Source organism: Asparagus officinalis, chromosome 4 (genome assembly GCF_001876935.1).
Source record: "Asparagus officinalis chromosome 4, Aspof.V1, whole genome shotgun sequence".
Classification (NCBI taxonomy): domain Eukaryota; kingdom Viridiplantae; phylum Streptophyta; class Magnoliopsida; order Asparagales; family Asparagaceae; genus Asparagus; species Asparagus officinalis.
The window spans coordinates 103,776,601-103,803,179 of NC_033797.1; positions in this window are offsets into that span (position 1 = coordinate 103,776,601).

Sequence of the window (26,579 nt, forward strand, 5' to 3'; positions counted from 1 at the left end):
CTGAACTTGATTTCTTCACGAATCAACGAAGCTCCGGATCTGATCTAATCGTTTGGTGGTCCACGAATATCAACGTCCCCGTCACAGGCTAAGATCCCATGCAAGCAGCGGGCGATAAACACCTGTTATGCTATTTGATGAGAGTTGTACTTTTTTGTTTTCATTGTGTAAGGGTCATAAAAAGACTAATTTTTCTTTTCATTGTAACGTTTGAAGTTCTAATGAACACAACAATGAAACCATCAAATTTCTCTCCAAACAAGCTGACGACCACAGTGAGAGCCAACAGCTTCGCTGCCGAAGCTGTCGTGACACAACCAGCAATCAAAATCCTTATGGCTGAAGAGGTCGAATACGAGTTCGACCAACAGAATTTCGAGGAGTACGTCTCCTCCTCCTCCTCCAGATCTGCCTCTCCTCGCAAGTGCAGGAATGTCTCCTCTGCCCGAAAGATCTGCTTGTCTTCATATGTGAAGACTCAAGAAGGCGAATTCCTCGCTACCATTGCTGCAGCCGCACCTCACAATGATCCATCGACATCCAATGAGACCAGATCTGCAGATCTGAACTCCTCCGCAATCAAGGAGTTAACTACTGAAGGCGCGCCAACTCTATCAAGGAGAGCATATCAAAGACAACGCTAATGCCTCACGCGCCAATTCGCCAAGGCTTTAGATCAGGTGGAAAAACTCCGTTACCAAGCGGATTTGGAGTTCAGAAAGCACCAAGTGGCTAAGCCATCTCCACAACAAGCTTCGGGAACCTCCTCCTGACCACCTACTAACGAATGAGTTCATGTCAAACGGAACCGTTCCACTCTTGAGGAGCACATTTAGAAGCGTCACGCACTTCTTGCGTATGCCAAGATCCTTGTGCGAAAAGCACAAGAAATGCAAAAGGAAGAGGTGGTTAAGAAATCGCCAAGATCCAAACAAATTTGGATGCCAAAGGCCAAATCAACGCCTAAGGTAAAAACAAATTTGGATTATTTCGCTCGACGTACTACGTCTCGTGTTGTAGGTTTCTAAATGTTAATCCTACTTAGATACGGGGAAAATGAATCTAGGTAGACTATGCTTAATAGATAGAACATCCACTCCATCTAGCAGCCCTTCCCCTAGGGGCGGATGAAGGTAATCTTGCTGTAGCGCTCTGACGCTCTTGTTGTTGTTTTTTTTTTCTTTTAAAAATACCTTTTCAGGTAGTTCGGAGTTTTGGAGAGCCGCAGGGTGATGGAGTTCTGGCATAGTCGCCGTCGCGTATTTTTTACTTGTAGAGACTCCACTGTAGTTTTGAGTTTTATCTAAACATTAGAGTTTCATATTCATATTGTAAAGGCAGTGTGCCTTAGTACGATTCTTAGTTGATTCATGTAAAGACATTTTTATTATTCAGATATCAGATGTATTATAGTTGAGACATGATTCTTTTTATTTATGAGATATCTCTTCTATATCATGTCTATGACATTTTTTCCCTTTATTTTGCCTGTTTGTACCTGCACTTCTATTTGGTTCTACTAGAGGATATTACTGTGATTGGTGAAACATGTTTATGCACAGTGTGGGTGCATGGCAGGTTTGACATCTCTTGTTTCACCTTGGACTGCAGTCTTGTGTGAACCCAGGGGCGTCACACAAATCTCACTTGAAAGTTCCACTATGATTTTAAAAACTATTATAAAATAATAAAATAAACCTGACCAATTTGCAAGACCATGCAAATTGTAGATAATCTCTTCACCAATAAATCACAACTCTCACACTCGAGATAACTTTCCTTAAATCAATAACACAGTTCCTATAAGCCTTGAATGTATAGTGATGTGCACTAGTGGCTTTAGGAATGCTTTTAATCTCTGGAAATTGCCTAAAATAAGTGGCATGTAGGATAAGATCAAAGGCTATTTTAGAGAATACTTTTTCTCAACACTTAGGCAAAAATCTAAATTTTGAAACTCTTGAGAATGCACAAATGTTAAAGCTTATAGATATGAATTCATAGTGCAAATTTCTAAACTTCTAACCTATTTATAGCCCTTGAAAAAACAAGTTTTTAAAGCCAAATAACGGATTAAAAACGGGTATAAATAGTTACAAATTAAAACTTGAAATGTCCGAAAAACTATTTCTGTAGTTGACTATAACTCTTAGTAGTCGACTACACTGAGTTCAAACAAACTCTGCGAAGACAGGATTTTTCTTAATAGTCGACTATACTATTCATTAGTTGACTACTCTGTAAACACAGTAAGTTTGGAATTCATATTCAAATCTTAGTAGTCGACTATCTTGTCTAGTAGTTGACTATACCGTAATTTGACGGAAACTTAAAAAATTGAATTTAACCTCAGTAGTCGATTACATATAGTCATTAGTCGACTACACTGTATTTTTACAAAAACTTAAGAATCTGTCTAATTCTTAAGTAGTCGACTACACTGTTATTTGACAAAACCTTGAAATTATGTCTAAAGCATGAGTAGTAGACTACTATTGTCACTAGTCGACTACACTATCAAATGACAGAAACTTAGTATTCTAATTAGTGTGCATGTAGTCGACTACAAATATTATTGGTCGACTACTAAGGGGTAAAAACAATATGAATAAAGTATTTTGAGACTCATTCTTTAACTATAAACTCTAATGGTTAATATAAGGGATTTCTATTGTTAACCAACATACTAAGCATGTGTTAGTGTGTTCTAAACATTATGTGTGTTTATGTGTTATGAGTGATCGAGGATTGTACAATAATTCTAAGTAAATAAAATATAAAATTTATATTATATATGTTTAAGCACTTCATCTTCTTTACTTCATGTTTCCTTGAGCTCATCTTGCACTTTTGTTCACATATCTTAAGCTTACTTGAAGTTGATATCTGCATTGAAATATTAGTGCACAATAAAACATATAGTGAATAAATTATTATCAATAAAACTATATATTGGGGACATGATATCTAACAAACTTATATCTAATAAGGGATCGAGATAAAGTCCCCCATGCATGAAAAGCATAGATTTAGGTGTTTCGATATTGAATACGTAGACTTCGTTATTCTTATAGAAATAGACTACCCAGCTACATGTGTTAGATGTAGACTTTTCTCTAATAAGAGATCAAGATAAAGTCCCTTATGCATGAAAAACATAGATTTAGATGTCGCTAAGTTAGTAATGACAACTAGCTACACATGTAGACTTTTGTGTCTTTTCTTGGGATAAAGACGAACCCTGTTGTGTCTCCTCTTGGGGTAGAGACGAACCCTATACTGAAGGTAAAGAAGGTATTTTCTTTATCTTTCTCTTCAAGGGACACTCCTTGTTCACGTGAACTCAGAGTTGAAGGATTTTAGATGCACGTGCATCAGAGAATTTGTAAAGAAACTCAGAGTGTGATCTCCACTTTGAGAATCCTGAAAGGAAACTCAGAGTAATATCTACACTCCAAGAATCAATTTTGAGTCATGCCACGTGGAATTAACTCAGAAAAGACCTTTTAACTCACGTGACCAAAAGGTAGAATTTGGATAACCCTAGACTATCTGAAGGTTTGATCAGGTGGGGGTGAAGGTAGTAGAAATGATGAGCATGATTCTGACTATCGTGGTTTCCTTGAAAATAAAGACAAAGTGGGAATTTTTGTGTCACGTTCTCTACGGTATTTTCATGCAAAAACTTGACACAAGGGGTTTGCTAATTACTATGGACTAACAATTAATGCAAAGTAGAATATTGAGTACTATGTCAGGACTTCAATAGTGGGAGTGTTAAATGTCACGACACAGCGGGAGGATGTATGGGTTTAACCATGGAAGAAGGAAAGAAGGTATTTTCTTATCTTTCGTTTTTCTTATGGCTAATGATTTTGATTTGGTGGACCCATTATTAATTGATTCATCAGTGAGGGAGTTTGAAGTGGGAGACTATAAATTGTTGAACGTTCAACAATTATACATTGGGGGTTTTATTGAGAAAACTTGATTTGATGTGATCATCAGATTTCAATGGGAGAATGGTCCAGGAATCACAGTGGGAGGGTTGGCAAAGTAATACTGGCCATTGGAAACAACGGATGATTGAAAATAAAGGAAAGAAGGTATTTTGTTATCTTTCACCTCAAAAGAAGATTCTTGTCCTCAATAGAATATTGATGACCAAGATGGATTTGAAAAGATTTAGAAGATCTATTCCATTGAATTGAAGCCAATGAAGTATGCTTCATCTCTAAGGAACTTAGGGCCATAGTGGGGGAATTTTAATCATCTCAATAATGATTAAGGAAAAAACTATTCAGATGGTTGAATTCCATCTTAAATAGTTTAAGCCAGGTTATCCTTAAGAATATTATGTGTAATATTCTTTAGGAACTTCCCGTCGAGATGCATTGCCATCATTATTTATACGGAACGATATATATGAATATGTATAATATGTATAATATTTCAGATCATGTGTGACAAATGGGTTATTCTGAATGCACTAAGGATAGTACTTTTTTAGGAACTTCCTATTAATTAGCATCATTATCTTATCACCATCTTCGGTGATGTATCGATACACTCCATTAGAGTAGACTGTCTCTACAACAAAAGGTTCTTCCCATTTGGATTAGAACTTGTCTTTGTTCTTGAGTTGAGTATCATTAGTCGCTAAATGGTAAGTACCAAGCCTCCCTCTTTTAAGACCCGTTGTCTGACCTTTTTATCGAGGGCTCTAGAGATTCTAGCTTAGTGTAGCTTAATTTGCTGTTGAGCTTCCAAGCATTTCTCATCTAACATCTCAAGTTCTTCGAGATTCTTTTGTTGTTGTTCTTCTGTCATCATCCCTATTGCGAGAGAAATAAGACGTGATGGAATTTGGATTTTTAGGGGAAGGATATGACAAACTGAAGGCCGTTGTCATGTACGATTTGTCTTGGAACACCATATCGGTAGATAATATGGTGTTTGATGAATTTAATAACGTCGCTCGTCTTTACTTATTTGAGTAGAATCATTTCAGCCCACTTAGAGAAATAGTCAGTGCTTGCCAAGATAAAGTGGTCACCTTTGGCTAATGGAGGGAAAATAGGACCAACAATGTCCATTCCCCAGGTCTTGAACGGCCATGATGTGGCCGAAGGGTGCAAGTGCTCCGGTGGTTGGTACAGGTAATTAGCATGTATCTAACATGCATGACACGAGCATACGTGAGTGCGTCCTTGACCATAGTAGGCCAATAATATCCCATTCTTCTATGGCGATCACATAATTTGGGACCGGGTTAGTGTGCCCCACATTGTCAATATACTTTCTTGAGGGATGCTTCTGCCTCTTTGGTGGAAATACATCGGAGTAATAAGCTGTCATATGCAGGGCGATAGAGCATCTGGGTTGCTGTATTGTAGTAAAACATTGACGTTCTTCATCAAATAGAATCCCTTTTTTTATGTCTTCCGGCAAGATACCGTGCAATACATAATCAATGATGAGGAAAATGCTTGTCTCAAGGTTCAAGTTTGATTCTGGTTGCGTGAATCTCTTTGATGTCTAAGGCGTAGTCTGGTATGAAGAGTTAGTGAGTTTTCATAGTGACCAACTATTCTATCTCGGGAGGTTGTGCCAAAGAGACTGATAGTGCTACCAATGTATCTGCATAAGCGTTTTGGAGGCATGGTATATACTCGATGAAGAATTCTTCAAATGACTCTGCTATCTCGATAGCTGTGTCTTGGTTCCTAACTTCATGCTCTCCTTGAACTTTGTTAATTATCAATTGAGACTCACCAAAAACATCAAGGTACTCCACCCCCATCTTTGGCAAAACTGTGTCCAATAAGCAACGCATTATATTTAGCCACGTTGTTGGAGCATGGCCTAACCAGTTAATTACTCTAGGTACCACACGTTTCTCTGGGGAAACTAGGACGGCCCCTACTCCTAAAGAGATTTTTGAACATCCTGGAGTGCTTGCCACATGAGTAGCTCGAGAGGCGCCATTAAAATACAATTGCCACACCTGTTGATGAGAAGTGGTGTTGACCTTGTAGGTTTCATCCGACAAATCCTCGTATAATTTGTCTTCATCTTTCATAGGCTGTACTTCTAGAATATCACAGATTGTCTGCCTGCCATTTTATCAACTTCTGTTGTTTAAAATGAATATCATATTAGGACAGAAGCAAGAACTATCTCGCTAACTGTCAATTCATAGAGGTAGGTTGCGTCATGAAGACCCAGATTGGGTTAACGTTGGAAATAACATAGACCGTCTATTCAACCAGATAGTGTCACATCTTTTGAATTTCAAACACCAGGGCAAGGCACTCCTTCTCAATCATTAGATTTTGAGATTCGACACCTACCAATGTCCTGCTCAAATAATAAACTGCCTGCTCATGATCGTTGTCATCGTCTTGTGCTAGTAGAACACTTAACGAGTGGTTTGTTGCCTTGACATAAATCAGAAATGGTTTCCCTAACTTTGGTGCGATGAGGACAGGCAGATTTGACAAGTATGCCTTGATATCATCAAATACTTTTTGACAAGCATTGTCCCAAACAAATGACACACCTTTCTTGGTAATCTTGGAAAATGGTTGACACTTTCCTACGAGGTTCGAGATGAACTGACAGATGTAGGCTAGCCATCCTCATAACCCTCTGAGTTCTTTGAATTTTTTTAGAGGTTACAAGTCATGGATCACCTTTACTTTATCAAGATCGATGTGGATGCCTTTCGTGGTGATGACGAATCCAAGGAACTTGCCACTGGACATTCCTAGGAAAGACTTGGTAAGATTCATCTTTAATTGGTGACTCCACATGAGATTGAACATTGTCTTCAAGTCTTTAATATGATCGTTCTTGCTGCAGCTTTTAACGACCAAGTCATCAACGTAGCATTCGACGGTTTTCCGGAGATGTTCTTGGAAAATCTTCATCATGGCTCGTTGATACGTAGCACCCGCATTTTTAAGACCAAAAGACAAGACTGTGTAATAGAAGATACCAAGTGGTGTTCTGAATGGGGTGTGATTTTCATCATCGGGATACATTTTAATTTGGTTGTATCTAAAGAATCCATCCATGAAGGACATACTCTCAAATCCACATGTGTTGTCGATGATGACATTCGTGATAGGAAGAGGAAAGTCATCTTTTAGGCAGGTGGTATTTAGATCTCTAAAGTTGATGAAGATTCTGATCTTCCTATTCTTTTTAAGAACTGAGACAATATTCGCCACCCAATTTGAATGTTGCTCTTCTCTAATAGCCCGAGTTAATCAACCTTTTGACATCAGCTTCAATTGCCTCCATGATTTGTGAACGAAATCGTCTTTGCTGTTGCTTAACAGGTTTAGCATCTGGCTCGATGTTGAGGTGGTGCATAGCCACATTTAGGTCAAGTCATGGCATGTATTCATAGTTCCATGCAAATAGACTAATATATTCCCCGATGAGGGCAATTAACACCTTTTTTTCTTCTTGTGGGAGACTGTCACTGATGAATATAGGCTTTGGATTTGGATCGATGCCCATATTGACTTGAGTCACCTTGTCCTCGGTAGGAAGTTCCCTTTGCTTGATTCTATCACCATACTGGATGTTCAAGTGTGGATCCAAGAATCTTCCTAGGTTAGCAACTGACCATATTTCTCTACTCTTGTAGAGTCAACAGTGACCATGTTTGACATTAGGCCTTTGAAAATTTTTCCAAGGCTGACATCAGAGTCCCATGTTGAAGAATCTGATGAATATTCATCCCTATTTAGAATGGACAGTTGGCTATTAACCTGCCAGCAACATTCATCGGAGGATGAAGAATATAGCCTAGACCCCTTTTTTGCTCGTAATAATTGTTAGGCTTTCCTTTTGGTACATAGGATGAGCGGGGTGGAACCCGAGTATCTCGACCAAAACGAAGACCTTCTTCAAGCGTGAGATCATATCCCCACTTCTTCATATAGTCACGTGCTTGCGGGCTATATCTGAGGAAGTGTCGGCTAGGTCCTTCATCATCATTACTTCCAAAAAGTGATTCAGTGGCAGAAACGATTCACCTTTTCCAAAGAATGTTTCCTTTCCACCCCTGCCTTTGCAGGTAGGATAAAAGTTGTTCCAAATGAGTCTTTGACATGCTTCTTCATCATGCAAGACGATTTAAGCGGCATATATGTGTCGGCATTTCTATACAATCCCTGCATTACATCATCAATACAAGGCACATACTCTAAATCATCATTTATTGCATAATTACAATTGACAAGTTGCCAGTTACAACTCCCATCTGACAATTTACCACTATCAAGATCGATTACAAAGGGTTCTATGTTATTAAATACAAGACCTTCGTCGTAATCGAGCCCGGGTTCGGTATCAGCTTCTTCTCCGCTGTCTGTACCCTCGGCTAATGGTTCAGTAGTGGATTTAGCACTATATAAGAGGGAATTAGTGAAATAATTCTCCAACCCCTTAAATAGTTGCTTGTTCGCGACCACTGTCTTGATTTCATTATTATTATCCACGTACTTCAGACACTGATGGAGTGTGGAAGGAACTATAACAATACTATGGATCCAGGGTCGACCAAGTAGTAAGTTATAGGAGTTCTCTGCATCAATCACATAGTATGTGACCTCAGACTTCAACTCCCTATGTTGGCACTTCACTCGGATCTTTCCCAATAGTCTGGACCCACTAGTGTAGAATCCGTAAGTAACAGTGCACGTGGAAGCCAACTTGCTAGCAGAGATTCTTAGATGATACATCAATCGGAGTTGTATGACACTAACTGTAGAACCCGAATCAACTTGGATCTGGTTGACAACATTTGAGAGAATGTACCTAGTGAAATACAGAGGTCTGTCATGCTTTGAGTTCCTCACTTGCATGTCCTCCTGAGTAAAGGTGATGTAAGTGAATTGTTTGGCCGCTAGATTACAGTGTTGAACTGATGGTTCGGATTCCACGGCGGCTAGCTTGATCTGAGTAAGAAAAACATCGGAATCAGCTAAAGCTTCTTGTAGAGCTTCCCTGGTTTCTTCAGAGAGGCGCAACAACTCATAAAGAGTAATCCTCACTGGGATGTTAGACAGCTGAGCCATAACATCAAAGTAATAAGGAGTGTTTGAAATTTTTGGTTTGTCTGTCCCAATCGGCCGATTGAATCAAGACTGCTTTAAATTTTGAACCTCTTTTTATTTGGGTTATTTCCCTTTTTGCTTTGCCTCAGCCTCCTTCTACTTAGTAATTGGTCGTTGCTAGGGTTTCTCAGAAGGCTTAGGATGTGTTGAAACCACCCCCACTTCGGCTAATGTTTTGACATTCTGGTCGAAAACCTCTGGGTACTTATATCGGTATTCATTCTCACTCCTAATGGCAAAAGTAGGTTCTCACATCTGCTACCAAAACTTTGTGCTCATCTTCGAAGAGTTAAATTGTAGGGATACCCTCGTCTTCTTTCTCTAGCACTGTTGAGGTAGGACAATAAGACTGGCCCTTGCTCTTGGATTTTTTTCTTAGAGGAGGATCATATCCATTATTCATCCTCAAGCAGATCAGGATGGACCTAAAGAACTTCACAATTAGAGGCTGTATGTACCACAAGCCCCTTTTGATATTGCCCATTTAGGTAATCATTGATAATTTTCTTTTGGTGGTTTTGCTGTTATAATGCCAGCGTCAACTAAGGCATGGATTCTGTCCTTGAGGATGAAACAAGCTTTGGTAGGATGGTGGACCCTCTTGTGATATGCACATTACTTCGGATCCGAAGTCTTTTTAGCCTCCTCCTGATCCGTGATTGGTGGCAACTTAATTTTGTTGTTGTCCAAGAGATATTTGAAGATGGCTGGAACTTCATCATCCTTTAAAGAGCACTCCTTTTAGAATCTCGGATATGTAGTTCTTTGCTGCCTCTAAGGCTATTGCTGCATTTGAGGCTACAGTCGAAATGATGACTGTTACGGTAATAGTTGTTGTGGTTGTCATTATGACATCTGATAAGCATCAATAGCACTCACTGATACCTTCCCTCTACCCTTAGGAGTGAAGTTAGGTTTCAAAGAATTCACCATCGTTTGGCCTCTCTCAGCCTTATTCTTTTTGAGAAAACGTTCGGCTTATTCTCCGCACATATTCAATTCCTTCTAGGTTTTGGATGATACAACTCCCATGGCCTCTAACATGTCGAGAGAGAGATTGTTATGGCAGGTATGGAGTATGAACTCCTCTGTGACCGGATTCCTACAATTCATGGCCTTTTTTCAGAAACGTTTGACGAAGTTGTCAACTGATTCTCTATCTTTCTTCTTCTCATCTAGAAGAGTTCCGATTAACACTTCCGTGTCGTTATCAAGAAGTTGCTGAGGAACAAATTTTCCATGTCATCCCAGCTATTGATGCTCCTTAGCTTGAGACGCTGATACCAATCGAAGATAGCCTCACGAAGGGTGCCCACAAATAACCGAATCATCAATGGTTCATTCCTGGAGATCATGCCCAGATGAGATTTAAAGTAAATCAGATGCTGGGTTGGTGAGCCTCTCCCATCAAACAACGTGAAGTTGATCAGATTAAAATTCATTGAGTATGGAATTGACTCTCATTCCTTTGGGTATGGATACAGAATGCCAGTTTTCTTCACTTCTTGAGCAGACAAGAAGGCATTAACCTTACTCTCAAGCTCTTTCATCATCTTCTTATCCTCACCCTTACTTTTCTTTAGGTGATGTTGGGAAGGATCCATTGAACCACCCCCAGCATTATTGAGGGGCGCATCAGAACCATTAACCTCATCCACTTTTGAATCACTATCAACTGTAACGTTCTGAGTACAGTGGCTAGATTCAGCCCACTGACTAAACTCAGGTGGTTAATGTTGTTGAGTTTGAAACTCCCTCATTTGTTGCATAGCCAACTCCATCTCCATCTTCATCTCGGCTCTAATCTCTTCTCGTTGTCTATCTAGAGCTTCTTGAAGCATTTGGGCCATAACAACAGGAGTGATGATGAACACTTCTCTAGCTTGTCCCATTCTCGACATTATATCATCAGAAGCAATTGCAGAGCAAGTGTCTAAAAGTTCATTCTCTAAAGATGATCCTTTATACATGTTAGACCCTAGAGGGGGGGGGGGGTGATTAGGATCTTATGCTAATTTAATCCCGATTAAATGCCAATTAAAGTTATATTGATTAAAAAGTTCTTGCAAGAACTATATGAGATGGATATGAGCAAGAATGATATGAATAAGCATAAATAAAATGTACGCTAAGCAAAGCACAAAGAAAAGATATATTTACAAGGTTCGGTCAACACGACCTACATCCACCCTCCTCACCTCGAGGAGATCTCCACTATCACAATCCGGTTTAGAAGCCGGAACTTCTACACACTCGATTTACAAGTTTACCGAAAACTTTTACACAACAAACACTATACAATCACACTTTACACACTAAGTGTAGTAACCTAGCCCGTGTCCTCCTCCTCAAGTGCTCAGATGCAACCTCTCCCTAGGTTCATCAGCCGACGCCACTCCTATTGGATTCGACCCCGTCTCACGCCTCACACTTCTCTCGGTGTACAAGTGTATTACAAGTGATACTCACAATAAAGGTTAAATACAATGGTTTGTTCTCGATAACAAATGAGAATGCAATGAAGCTCACTCTCACTAAATCACACACCGCCACCCAAAAAATATATAGTATGGAATTGTTATAGGCTCAATACAGTGTGTTTGATATCAGTGAACAGAAAATATACAAACCAATAAATATAGCTTAGATATGAAATTGAAATAAAAAGCTATACGTAAAATGAGTTAGGAAAACTTCTCAATAGACAAGAAGAACAGTAGATGATGTAATTGAAAACCTCTTCTTGTTGTAGGAAACTTCTTTTGAAACAGACTGACGAAATCAGCTTAACAGCTCTTAAACAACTCTTAATCTTTTGTTAAAACTTATTGTAAAACAAACTTCTTGATTGTTGAAAGAGGAAGGCAATGGGGTATTTATACCCACTCAAAATATCAGCCAAAACAAACTTGAAAAGACCAAAATAGCCCCAGAAAATCAAATCAGAAAATAGCCGTTGAAAAGTAATTATGAGTTCGGCGGTCGACCATGAGAAACTGACGGTCGACCGCGAAGCACAAAAAGTCTGAGAAAGAAATTTACAAGCTGCCGGTCGACCGTGACGGTTGACATCGAAAGTCTTTGGATGAGCCACGGTCGACAGCTATCCAATAATAGGCAGACTATGAAAAATAACTACTGGCGGTCGACCGTGGCGGTCGACCGAATACTGATACATTACAATTGATAAGTTTTGGGCTGATTTTGAAAATACGTTAAAAATATCAAATCAATTCAAAAAATAGTACAACTTTGGGGAAAGTTTCTATATAATAAAATAAACATGTTTGAAAAAGAATTTTTGGAAAAACAATTTTCGTTTGTGAAAACTCACTATTTTTGAAAAGTGTTCATAAAACCTATTTTTCTTGAACATGAAAATTGAGATATGACTTGTAAACTCGTATATATATATCATGCATACATTATATATCTATAATGAAGTATGAACGAGCTGTAAAAAGTTATTGTAACAAAGTTTGATGAAAAAACATTTATATGATAGAAAACGTTAAATTTGTGTTGTGTTTACATATTGAGCTTTAATATAATCATACGATATATGAAAGCAAACTAAACTTATACAAACTAAACTTATACCTAGGTGAATGCAAAATATAATCATACGATATATGAAAGCAAACTAAACTTATACAAACTAAACTTATACCTAGGTGAATGCACACACATGAACTTGAATCTTTAACTCTCCTAGGTGAATGCACACACATGAACTTGAATCTTTAACTCTTGATTGCCGTGTGTTGAAATACCTGTAAATAGAAAATCCAAATAACAAAAACTAGAAAATAGATTAGCTATAAATTGTTTGACAAATCTTCATCAAAACCAAAGGGCCAACAATCTCTCCCTTTTTGATGATGGCAAACAATTTATTTAATGATGTGAATACCATATGAATAAACTAAATAGATTATATAGTTACACGTGAATAAACTACATACGACCATATAAATTAAACAACATCACATATCTTTCCATCAATATGAATAAACTAATAAAAATAAACCAATAATTATCCCCCTTTGACAACATCAAAAAGGGAAAGAAAGAATAAAATAGGAGCAACGCTCCCCCTGCATTCATGCACAGATTTAATAGTCAATACTCCCCCTGTCAATTTGCAAACAATAGGAATATATATGAGAGCTATACATCCATAACCATCCACAAACATCCATAACAAGCTACTAAAAATATAAATATAAAAACCAATTTTTTTGCATAACAAACATTCTTAATAGCCTGTTTTCACATTACATAGTGCAGAGGATCTAAAAAACCATAAAACGATAGTCATAACCACAATAACCAAAAATAATTCCACAAAACACATAGTTTTCAAACACAAACCATAAAGTTATTACAACTCCAAAATAAAATATAAGTATCCAGTTTTAGTTCAACAAAGAAAACATAAATACAATATCATCAGGAATCAATCACCACCATCATCAGATGCAGAACCGGGGCCAAATCCAGAACTTGAAGAAGATCCTTCTTCAGAGCCCTCCTCTGAACCAGAGTCAGAGCTGGAAGAGGGATCCGGAATCCCAAGAGACTAACGCTGATAGCTGAGAAGAGTTCTAACGTCCTTCTGAATACTTGAGACCTGAGTCTCAAGATGATCCAGTCGGGCACAAACATCAGAAGTAGATATGGTGGAAGCTCTAGACCGAGAACGGGAAGATGATGGATTGGTAGGATCAAATAAGGAGTCTGGAATTTGCATTTGGGAGAGTGAGACCCTATCAAAGTATTCCTTACTAGGATCCACTTTGGGTTCATGAGATAGAGCAACACCGAAGTGTTGTAGCTTTGGGTTCATGAGATAGAGCAACACCGAAGTGTTGTAGAATAAGAGTGATGAAGCAACCAAATGGTAGAAACTTGTAATGCTTACATGCCATGTTTTTAAGAAAAACGTTTGCCCAATTCACTTTTATCTTGGTAAAAATGGCATATACAACATTGACTTTGTCAGGAACAAAATGGTCAAAGCTACCGATCTTAGGAATAAGATTCTGAGCAACAATACGAGCAATGATTTTGGCAGTGGGATTAAGTGATTTGTTGTTCATAGGGTAGGTGCAACCAGGCTTAAACATAGCATCGTTCACATCTTGATCGGTGTGATTAGTAGACATAAGATCAACGTCACTTAACGAGATCTTAAGGATTCCCGCAAGCTCGTCAGTAGAAAAAGATATCTGAATATTCTTGATAGAAGTATTGATGGTTTGGAGACCATCAGCTGAAGATGTAACGGATAGGTTTGCATAAAACAGATAAACAAGAAATGAGTAATAAGGAACCCTAGAGGGGGGTGATTAGGGTCTTATACTAATCTAATCCCGATTAAATGCCAATTAAAGTTATATTGATTAAAAAGTTCTTGCAAGAACTATATGAGATGGATATGAGCAAGAATGATATGAATAAGCACAAATAAAATATATGCTAAGCAAAACACAAACAAATGATTACGAGGTTCGGTTACCACGACCTACGTCCCCACTCCTCACCTCGAGGAGATCTCCATATCATAATCCGGTTTAGAAGCCGGAACTTCTACACACTCGGTTTACAACTTTACTGAAAACTTTCACACAACAAACACTATGCAATCACACTTTACACACTAAGTGTAGGAACCTAGCCCGTGTCCTCCTCTTCAAGTGCTCGGATACAACCTCTCCCTAGGTTCGTCAACCGACGCTACTCCTATTGGATTCGACCCTGTCTCATGCCTCACACTTCTCTCGGTGTACAATTGTATTATAAGTGATACTCACAATAAAGGTTAAATACAATGGTTTGTTCTCGATAACAAATGTGAACGCAATGAAGTTCACTCTCACTAAATCACACACCGCCACCCAACAAATATATAGTATGGAAATATTATAAGCTCAATACAGTGTGTGTGATATCAGTGAACAGAAAATATACAAACCAATAAATATAGCTTAGATATGAAATTAAAATAAAAAGCTATATGTAAAATGAGTTAGGAAAACTTCTCAATAGACAAGAAGAACAGTAGATGATGTAATTGAAAGCCTCTTCTTGTTGTAGGAAACTTCTTTTGAAACTGACTGACGAAATTAGCTTAACAGCTCTTAAACAACTCTTAATCTTTTGTTAAAACTTATTGTAAAACAAACTTCTTGATTGTTGAAAGAGGAAGGCAATGGGGTATTTATACCCACTCAAAATATCAGCCAAAACAAACTTGAAAAGACCAAAATAGCCCCAGAAAATCAAATCAGAAAATAGCCGTTGAAAAGTAATTATGAGTTCGGCGGTCGACCATGAGAAACTGACGGTCGACCGCGAAGCACAAAAAGTCCTGGCGGTCGACCGCGAAGGTCGACCGTGAAAGTCTCTGGATGAGCCACAGTCGACCGTCATGGTCGATCGCGATCCAATAAAAGGCAGACTATTAAAAATAACTACTGGCGGTCGACCACAAACTGATACATGACAATTGACAAGTTTTGGGCTGATTTTGAAAATACATTAAAAATATCAAATCAATTCCAAAAATCGTAAAACTTTGAGGAAAGTTTCTAAATGATAAAATAAACATGTTTGAAAAGGAATTTTTAAAAAAGCAATTTTCATTTGTGAATACTAACTGTTTTTGAAAAGTGTTCATAAAACCTGTTTTTCGTGAACATGAAAATTAAGATATGACTTGTAAACTCGTATATATATATCATGCATACATTATATATCTATAATGAAGTATGAATGAGCTGTAAAAAGTTATTGTAACAAAGTTTGATGAAAAAACATTTATATGATAGAAAACGTCAAATTTGTGTTGTGTTTACATATTGAGCTTAAATATAATCATACGATATATGAAAGCAAACCAAACTTATACAAACTAAACTTATAAAAACTGAACTTATACCTAGGTGAATGCACACACATGAACTTGAATCTTTAACTCTTGATTGTTGTGTGTTGAAATACCTGTAAAGAGAAAATCCAAACAACAAAAACTAGAAAATAGATTAGCTATAAATTGTTTGACAAATCATCATCAAAACCAAAGGGCCAACAATACATTCTCCTATAGTCCCTATGTCTAGTGGCTCTCAATTGAAGTCGAGACATCCTTTGGTAGATTCTTGGGTCGACTCTTCCTCCTGAGGTAAAGTTAGGATCTGAGTCATTTAAAAGTCGCTTAGACTTTCATTTTCCTTTGCCGGCCATGTTGATGGTAACCTCAGGGAACTTATCATCTTGGATGGTGGATCTTCTTCTTCAGAAGCATCTTTGTTTATGTTTTGATCCTTTAGTTGACGGTGTGGAAAGTCTCTGGAACACCGAGACTCTTTGAGGGATGGCTTTGGAGCACCTACATTCTGACAGTACTGCTTTGGTAAGCCTCTTACATGAACACTGAGAACTTGTTTCTCGAATGGTTCTCTTTTGACCCTTGCTCACACCCCCAGTATGATAGTACAACTCATTGGTATGGAGACCGGAGCACCCCCATCATTTGTTAGTGTGATCTCCCAATTATAATGTTGTCTGTTGATGGACACATCTTCTTTTGGGAATGTAGAACCTTGTTGAACATTCTCAGGATGACATATTATTTCCTTTGAATGATCTAAGGTCACATCAGGAGTCACACATTTAAAACCAAGCCTTTATGAGTGTGGAGTCTAACGGGCTCCTGGGTTCCAACACGGACCCCCAGGCGAGAGGTGATAGGAATTCTCCTAGAAAGGGATGCCTCATTGCCCCTCTTGTGTACAACAATGAACAAGTACATTAAGGTGCCCCGGTTTATTTTGAGACAGCAAGATAACTTTGAACAGTAGTTGGCTTTATGAGAGTGCATGTATGACCCCCAGTCTGTGAAGCTTCTTGGGTTTTAACCACCAAACCTAAGTGCTCTTTCACCGATGCTTTTCCTCGATCTTTGTGTAGAGGACCAAGGCGATGGGCCATAGTAATTTTAAATTTAGAGAGGTCAGGATTGACCTAAGGCTTCACTAGTAGTATGGTGGATGCAACCGTGGAGGATGAATCTAGAACGGATGACGAAGGAGGCAAAGAAGCGACCACAGAAGGCTACCTTCGGATCTTTATTCCACATAAGTCTGGATTTTGGAATCTAAACTTTGTAGGACTTTGTCGGTTCTTCAGCCACCTCTTTCTTCTTCCATTCTTGTACCTTTTTGTACAAGGGCATGGGCTTGTACGGCCTATGTACGGTGCTTTTGGATGTACTCCTTCTTCGTCGAACTAGTTCTTTGATGAGAACTCATTCCTCCATCAATGGTTTGGAATAAGTTACAGCAACTTACCATTGAGGCGGTTGGATTACTCGACGCTTCCTTTTCTCCAAGTCTGCGTAGTAGCGAACCCCATCAACCTGTTCTAAGGCCTTGACAAGATGACTAGCCTGGCGTTGGCATTGCCTCTAATGAGCCCTCTTCATCAAAGTTACCAAACTTTTGTCAGACGAATCCTTAACTGGGGAGGAGTTATTGTGAGGAGAGATTTTGGCTTTGTTGGTTGCCGGAGGAGTGTTGCGAAAGGGAACCTCGACAACTGTTGGGCGAGAGTCATCACCCATAGCCTTTATTGGAGTTGAAGACCGAAAAACCTTCTTCGAAGATGAAATCTTCCTACACTTGTGGGTAGAGGAAGACCATGATGAAGATGAGGAGAAATACTCCTCGAACTTAGCTTGCTCTAACTCATATTCGACCGTTGAGTCGACCAGGATCTTGATCGGCTATGATACAAAAGCCTCGATGCCGAGACTATTGGCTTCCACTGTGGTCTCCAACGTATTTGCATCGGGAATAATTTTTATTATAGGTTCTATTAAATCATTTAATATAAACAAAAGAATGAGCCTTACACGTGTAAAACTTTTCTTTACAATAAAAACAAAATCGTGGTGTTCCTTAGAAACACATGCAAAAACTCTTACGTAGTAGCCTCTGCTTGTGTGGGATCTTTGACTGTGCCGGGGATGCGTAATCTGTGGACCACCGAATCAACGTTACAAGCTAGAAATGAAGAACGTTAAAAGTTGATGTTTCGACGTGGAAACAATAACTAAAGTAAATATCTAGGTGAGGTAAGATAGATACTCTTCTTAAGATCAAATCCAAGTTTGAACTCGAGGAAACACCGAAGAACTCTTGAAGATGCTTGAAACCGAATGAGGGACTCTCTTACTCTCAAAGTTCACCAAATGCCAAGTCCTTTCTGGTATCTGTTCTCCAAAATCCTCCTTTTTCATCTGTCCCCTGTGCACAAGTGTGCCAATGGGTATTTATAGCTATTGGAAGCCGTAACCATAAAAAAGAAGTTGAAACACCAGACGATCACTACCTCCTTTGGGTGAGACAGTGTTTACTATATTGGCTAAAGGAGATAGTTCTAGATAGTTTTTAACCGCAATCCCACCACTTGAAGTGCAGTAAATGCCGTGTTTTTTGAGAGTAGTGAGCGTATTTCATGAATATAACCTTCATTAACATTAATGAAAGTTTCCTAGTAGTTATGGAGCCACGAGGACCACGTAAAAAGTAACAAAACCATTAGAAAACCCGATAGGTTGTCTCACAGTTGGCGAGACAGCTCTTACTGTCTCGTGGATACACAAGACAGTGGATGCTATCTCACCAACAGTGAGACAGCTCCAAGTCTACTTTTGTGCTGCTTTGTGTTTTTCTTTGCTTCTTTTTTTTGCTTTGACTAGTCCTCTCTGACTTAGATGATGACGTTGTCTATCTTCTCTTTATCTCGAGTTGAGTTTGGAACCTATAAGCAATATTTAACGCTATAAAACCTGTGAATTTGAATATTATGAGTTAAAAATGTTATATGGTGATAAATTAAATTTTTTATGTTTGAGTATGCTAGGAATTGATTTGATATCTCTCTCTACATGCACGAACACGTACGAAACCAGAAAAAACTGATAAGTCTCTGCTAAGTTGACTTATGAGTTGACTTACCATAAGTCGACTTATGACACAGATAAGTCTACTTTTCAGCTGGTTTCCAAATTTTTTTTTGGGTTTTGGGTCATATCAATTTTGTTTCAATCCCAGGCTTATATATACCTTTCTAAACCCTGATTTCTGCACTTCTCATGTAAGAACACATCCACCCTCTGCCCTTAAAACATAGATCTCAATTTTGGTGTTCCTAAAGGCATATGAAACATGATATCGTAAATAGGGAGAGAGATCAGAGGCTTTTATCTGAGAAGAGGCCTTGAACGCATGTTGGGAAATTTCAATATTGACCTGAGGTAAGATTATTTTCGTCCAAACCCATCCCCATAGTTAAATAACTAGTGTTAACCCAAGTCTAATGTCTAATTTCATTTTTAATCTTTTAAACATGTGTTAACCCAAGTCTAATGTCTAATTAAATTATCATTCTAATTATTCATGCTTAAACCCTAGGTTTGTGATACCTAAATAATCTAATCATGTTTTAAACAAATTTATACCTCTGTTCATATTTATAATTTATCATTCCTTGATAATCATGTTGGTAATATATGAGAAAACTGAGAATTTTGGTTATTTATGAAGTTAATCTTAATTAGTTTTTAATCTAAGAGTTAAATCATATGATCTAACCTCTTTTAACCAATTTGAGAAGTTTATAACCTGGTTCCTATGTTCCATGTAAATCAAAACAAGTTTTATTTGAGAAATATCACGAAAAAACCATCAAAAAGTCGATTTTGGAGTTGACTAAGTCGACTTATAAGTCAACTTGTCATAAGTCGACTTATGTTAGGCATAAGTTGACTTGCCATGAGTTGACTTATGCCCGACATAATATGACTTACGGGCAAAATTCTAGATTTTCATACTGTGTTGGTTTTGTACTTATTCGAGAGGCGTTCGCGGGGTTTGAGCCACACTTCTTTACACGTACATTCATGAACACACAAGTACAGTATCATTGCATACACATGGGTATCCTAAAGAGGATTAATATGAGTTTGATCTATTTACACTCAAGATAGAGGTTGATTAGACAGTTTATACACGAGATGGATATTGTTGATGAGCTTAGTTTAGTGTTACGTGGGGTAGTGCATCAATATTCCATTTATACAGGCCATTGATTTGGGTTTGGATGCTTTATCTAGTAGTCCATCCGCATGAGGGTGCGATGAGGCTTGTGAGCCGTCTTTTAGTATACCTATATGGTAGTCTGTCTCGCACTCATGTTACGCACTGAGATCGTGATGAGACTAATGAGCTGTGTACACTGTTTAGGATACCTACTGGGTCGTCTGTCCTGCATGATAATGCGATAAATCATATCTTGCTAGGATTTGTATTGTAATGATTATTGATAGCCTGAATTTTTTTGGCGGATGCTAGTTATGTATATGGCTCATTCCTGAGATATATGACCGAGGTACTTTACACTTGAAAGTATGCTAGAATATATGTTAGTATTTATCTTATATTCTCATTGATAGTCAAAGATATTATAAATATGATATTATGAATGTTTTTACCTTCTGTACTGCTTTATTTTATTCTTACGTTAGGGTCAATGATTAGTGTTTCACAATTTGAGACCTATAGTATATATATATGAGGATTTCCTTATTTCGATTATTTTGCTCAATGTACCAGTCTCGTGTTGTAGGTTTCTAATAATTGATTCCATATAGATTGTTTATTTCTAGCTCGATGTGAATGTTTAGATACCTATAATTTGGGAAATATGGTATATACATGAGTGTTTTTTTGTTTGGATTATTTTGTTTGATGTACTATATCACGCATTGTAGCTGTCTAAATATTAATTCCATTAGATACGGGGAAAATAATCTAGGTAGACTACGCTTGATAGATAGAGTCTCCACTTCATCTAGCAGCCCTTCCCCTTGGGGCGGATGGAGGTGATCTTGCTTTAGTACTCTGATGCTCTTGTTGTTGTTCTTTTTGTTGTTTTCCATTTCATTCAGGTGGTTCAGAACTTCAGAGAACCGTAGGATGACAGGGTTCTAGCATAGTCACCATCGCAAGATTTTACTATTAAAGACTGCACCGTAGTTTTGTAGTTTCATTCAGATATTAGAGTTTTGTTTTCATATTGTAAAGATAGTGTATCTTAGTACAATTTTTAGTTGATTCATGTCGAGACATTTTCTTTATTCCGTATATCAGATGTATTTCAGTTGAGACATAATTTTTATTTATGAGATATCTCTTTTTGTATCATGTCTATCACATTTATTTCTTTATTTTGCCTATTTTGTACCTACACTTCTTTTAATTCCACTAGAGGATATTACTTTGATTAGTGAAACATATTATTACATAGTGTGGGTGCATGGCAGGTTTGACATCTCTCGGTTCATCTTGGACTGCAGTCAAGTGTGAAAACAGGGGCGTCACAATTGGTATCAGAGCTCTAGTTCCAGCATCTTAGGATCATTCCTGTGTCGAGTTTTGGAGCTAGAATAGAGTTTTCTAGAATTGTTGTATAGAGTTTGGTAGGAATTCCTAGAATGAGTGAGGATGTTATATACGTATATCTCAAAAATTACGAATTTTTTTAATAACAACTAGTTTACTTTGATTTAAAAGAATTTGCATGAATACTATGTGTTGTGAATACTTATTGATGCGGCATAAACATGTACCAAAAAGGTTGCAAGTGCACAACCGTGTCAAGTTATAGTATTTAAGATATCGATCCCACGAGGAAAGTGTTTTGTAGGAGAAAATATAAAATTGGTTCTTATTTTGTGTGCGTGACAAATAGGAGTGATGAGTAAATGTGATTGTGGAGAGATTGAGAGAGTGAAAATGGTGTGTAAATAGATACAAAGTTTAAGTGAGAGTGGATTTGAAAAAGAATGAGTATGATCAATAAGGTGAGAAGGAAAAAAAATGAATAAAATCAAGAAACAAATAAAAAAATTAAGAATGAAGAACAAAATTCTAGAATAAAAGAAAATGCAAGAAATTAAAGATGGTGGATTCAATTATAGATATGGGTAATCTACAATTAAACCCACTTCTTAGAAAAGGGTGATTCTCTAGAGGGTTTTAGCCTAAAGGCAAATCAAACAAAATAAAAATAAACAAAAAGAAAAACTAAACCCAAGAGAGTTCTAGCCTGAAATAAACAAAATAAAAATCAAACAAAAAGAAAAACAAAAAGAAAAACTAAACCCAAGAGGTGAATAGTATAAGAAATTAAAATCTAACTACAAAATAAATTGTAAAATCTAAACTACAAAATAAAATTGTAAGAATTAACTGGAAGAAAATAAATCTACTCTATAAGCTTGACTATTTAACAAGAAAATAAAATCTAACTATAAGCATAGAAATAAATCTAAACTAATAAGTAATAAAAGAGAAAAAGAAAAGAAATACAAACCTTCAAATAATTCTCCATCTTCATCTTCATCTTCATCATCCAACAAAGAGAAGAAGAGAAAAATTTAAAGTGGTGAAAAAATTATTATTATTAATTACAACAAAAAGTTACAATTTTGTAAGGCCTTCTCAATTAAGAGTAGCCCTCCTCTCCAAAAGGAGTTACAAAATTTTTCACCTCTCTAACCCCTCACTCTCTACCCCTATTTATAGTAATCTTCAATGAATATGAGCCATTGGATTTGTCTTGAGCCCCAAGCAACAATCTCCACCTTTGATTTATTTGATTTTCAAAAGAAATTCAAAATCCAATTTGTAGCAGCACTCAAGTCCAAATCCGGAGAAGCCCATTTGATTTATCTATACACAATGATTTCAAAACCAAACTCAGAAGCAAAGAAAACAAGTCCATTTCAGCAGTCCATTTCATTAACCAAGCCATGAAAACAATGATTGCATCAAGTCCGGTCCTTGAGAAAAACTCCACATCTCCATTTCATATACCAAGCCAAGTCCATTTCAGCAGCAAAGAAAACAATGATTGCATCCATTTTCTACAGCCCAAGAAATTCGGTTTTCATTTGCTTTTTAAAAATCAAAAGCCAAGTCTTTGAGTTATATTCGGTCCACTTGAAATCCAAAACTACAGCAACAAAATTCGGTTTGATGGGCTGGGCCTTCAAGCTCACTTGAATATAATGTGCAGTATGATGGATTAGGAATGTGCTTTTTTTTCTTTGGGCCAAGCTTGAAGGGCTTCCAACCTTGGGCTTCTAAAATGATTTTTACAGGCAACGTGCAGACATGGCGGAGACCAGAGAATCATTTTGTCGAAGTTGCTTGAAATGATCCAAGTTCTTTCAATCATGGGCTTCTTTTGGGCTTTTGATCATTTTCCTCTTTTAAGCTTTTGCTTCATAGGCTTCTAAAATGCTACAAAATAGAGAAAAGAGATTTTTAGGGGTTTTTTATGTTTAATAATATTTATTTATATTTTTATTCAATTATGTGGAAACTAACAACAATTATTAATGGTATATTTATTCATGTAAAATAGATAATGTGGGTATAAAATTGTAATAAAATATGATTATCAAATACCCCCACACCTAATCTTTTGCTAGTCCTCTAGCAAAGAAAATAAAAAGAAAATCCTAACTCACTTTCGTAGGAATCACGGTTGTATTTAACGCATACAACAAGCCTTTAAACCCCTAGGTTACCCTAGTGGACGAGTTATAGTCTCGTGAGGGTTTGCAGTGAATATACCCATAAAATTTGGTCAACTTGCCAAATTAAAGAAGTCAGTAAATAACTAAATTCACTTGATAACTCTAAAATCTAATTGGAGCCAGTTATCACTCAAGAAAACATTTTTATATATAACTCTAAGGTATATTTTTAAGAAAATCTTCTCATTGTAGCAATACAAAACCAAGCCAAACTTAGAAAATTAATTTAAAAGTTTTGAAAAGAATATGCTAACTCTTTGTTTTAAATAATTTTCAAGTTGCTTGATTTATTATTTTTTTATTTTTTTAAACTCTTTCATCCTTGGTGGTTTTTTTTCTACTTTAACGGGCTTTCTAAGTGACCATTTAACGAGTTTTGGGCCAATGTATCCCAATCCAAATGGGCTTAGGTCATTAAGTATGGAAATACTCCTTGGGCTTAATTACTCGGTCAGCTTAGGCTTAATAAGATAGAATCACCTTGAATTAAAGAGTTTTTTTTCTCTTTTTGGTGCCCATTTTTCGCACTCTTCTTTTGCAATTTGTTTTTATATGTATATATATTTTGAAAATATGTAAATCAAGACACTTTGAAAAAAAATTTAATTTCAACTCTAAGTTAAGCATGCAAAAATTTCATTATTTTAAATAAAAGTCCAAGTTAAAGCTTAAGTAAAGTATACTACTTTGAAAATCATTTCTTAAGAAATTTATTTAGAGTTATCATAAAAAGTGAACTTAAGTAAATAACCAACTAGGGATTAGAAAATTTTAAATTTATCAAATAAATCAATTATTACATAACTCTATCAATTTGGCAAGTGACGATATTTTTATAAATTTTTTTTTAAGAAAAGGGAAAAAAACAAAATGTAACTAAAAATGTAAAATAAAGAGAAAAAATAACTAATTCTCACCCCCACACCTAAATTTTGCATTATCCTCAATGCAAACTCTATGATGCATAAAGTAATGCAGATAAGAAGTAAAACACTTACATTTGGTCCGCTGATAAAAATCTGTAATTACCTTTGGTCTGAGGAGGATGAAAATTTTATTCTTCTTTCTTTTTTTTTCTTTTTTTTTCCTTTTTTTTTGAAAACTGAACAAGAAACTCTCACATGAGAGAAGAATAAATTCTTTTTATTATTCTGAATTAAACAAAATAAACAATGTAGAATGAAATATAAAACATGAAGAGTTCCTGTTCTACATTGAATCCTACCTTACTGTTGAAAATTCTTCCCCGGATTTTAAACAAATTCAGAATGATATAATCAATAATGTGAATTTCCAAGCATTTCGGGGTGTTCAATAATTCTTGCACAAAGGTAAGGTAGGTATTATTGGTGTCATGCATTTTGTATTTCTTAATGAACTTAAACTATTATACTGTGAAGTTTTGTTTTCTAACAACCAATTCTTCTGTGAAGTTCTGAAAATTTGGTTGTTGATTATTTTCCAAGAATCTAAGTTCATCAAGAAAGAGTTCTTCAAAATTTAATTCAAAGCAGCACATGTTTAACACAGTTTTATTATTCTCAAGGACCTGATCTGCTTCTTCTAAAAACTCTAACTCTTCATCAAAAATTTCCTCAAAACTCAAATCAGACTCTTCTTCTTCTTCTTCTGATCTTTCATGAATGTAATTTATTTTCAGAGGCTGATTATTTGGTTGGTCCCCTGGATTAAAAATGTTGAGATCAGCAGTCAAATTCCCAAAGGACAGCTTCATTTGACCAGTTCTACAGTTGATGAAAGCATTAGAAGTGGCTAAGAAAGGTCGTCCTAAGATGACAGGTGTTTGTCCTTTGGGATTAGAAACAGGCTGTGTTTTCAAAACTACAAAATCTACTGGAAAAATAAAATCTCCAACCTTAATCAGAACATCCTCTAACTCACCCATAAGGACCTTAACAGATCTATCAGTCAACTGTAAGGTGTATTTGGTTGGGTTCAGTACACCTAGACCCAATTGCTGGTAGACTGAATATGGAAGCAAATTGACACTGGCCCCTAAGTCTAAAAGCGCCTTATCAATGTGAGTATTACCAATGATACATGAAATGATGGGGGAACCTGGATCTTTACGTTTCAAAGGTATGGGATTTGACAGCATTTCACTGATATTGGCGGCTAAAAAGACTTTCTTTGGAACATTTATTCTCCTCTTCTTAGTGCACAATTCTTTTAAAAATTTAGCATAAGATGGAATTTGTTCAATTACATCTAAGAGAGGAATGTTGACCTTAACCTGCTTGAATGTTTCTAGGATCTTCTCCTCCTGAGGAGAGTGTTTCCTAGACCTGAGTCTATCTGGAAAGGGAGCAACCGGTCTAAATCTATCAAAAGCAGGCTCAGGTTCGGGTTCAGGTTCTTAGTCATCTGAGGGGAGTGATTGTTGAATATATTCATCAGAAGGAGAAGGAGAAGGAATTTGTACAGGATCAAGAGTTTGACTTGGAGGAGTTCTCACTTGATTATCGACCTGTCTACCTGACCGAAGTGAATGGATTGCATTCACTTGGGCTTCGTAGGATGAACTGCATCCTGTGTTCTTAGGGTTGACCACGGGTTGACTTGAAAATTTTCCTTTCTCTCTTTCACTCACGGCACTAGATAGTTGACTAAGTTGAGATTCTAATCTAGCTATAGCTTGAGTGTTGGAGTTGATCATTTGTCCAATAGATTGCATGAAGGAATTCAGAGTGCTAGACGTTTGAGTCAACATATTCGTGGTTTGAGTGGAGGCCTTAATTATGGTTTCCAAA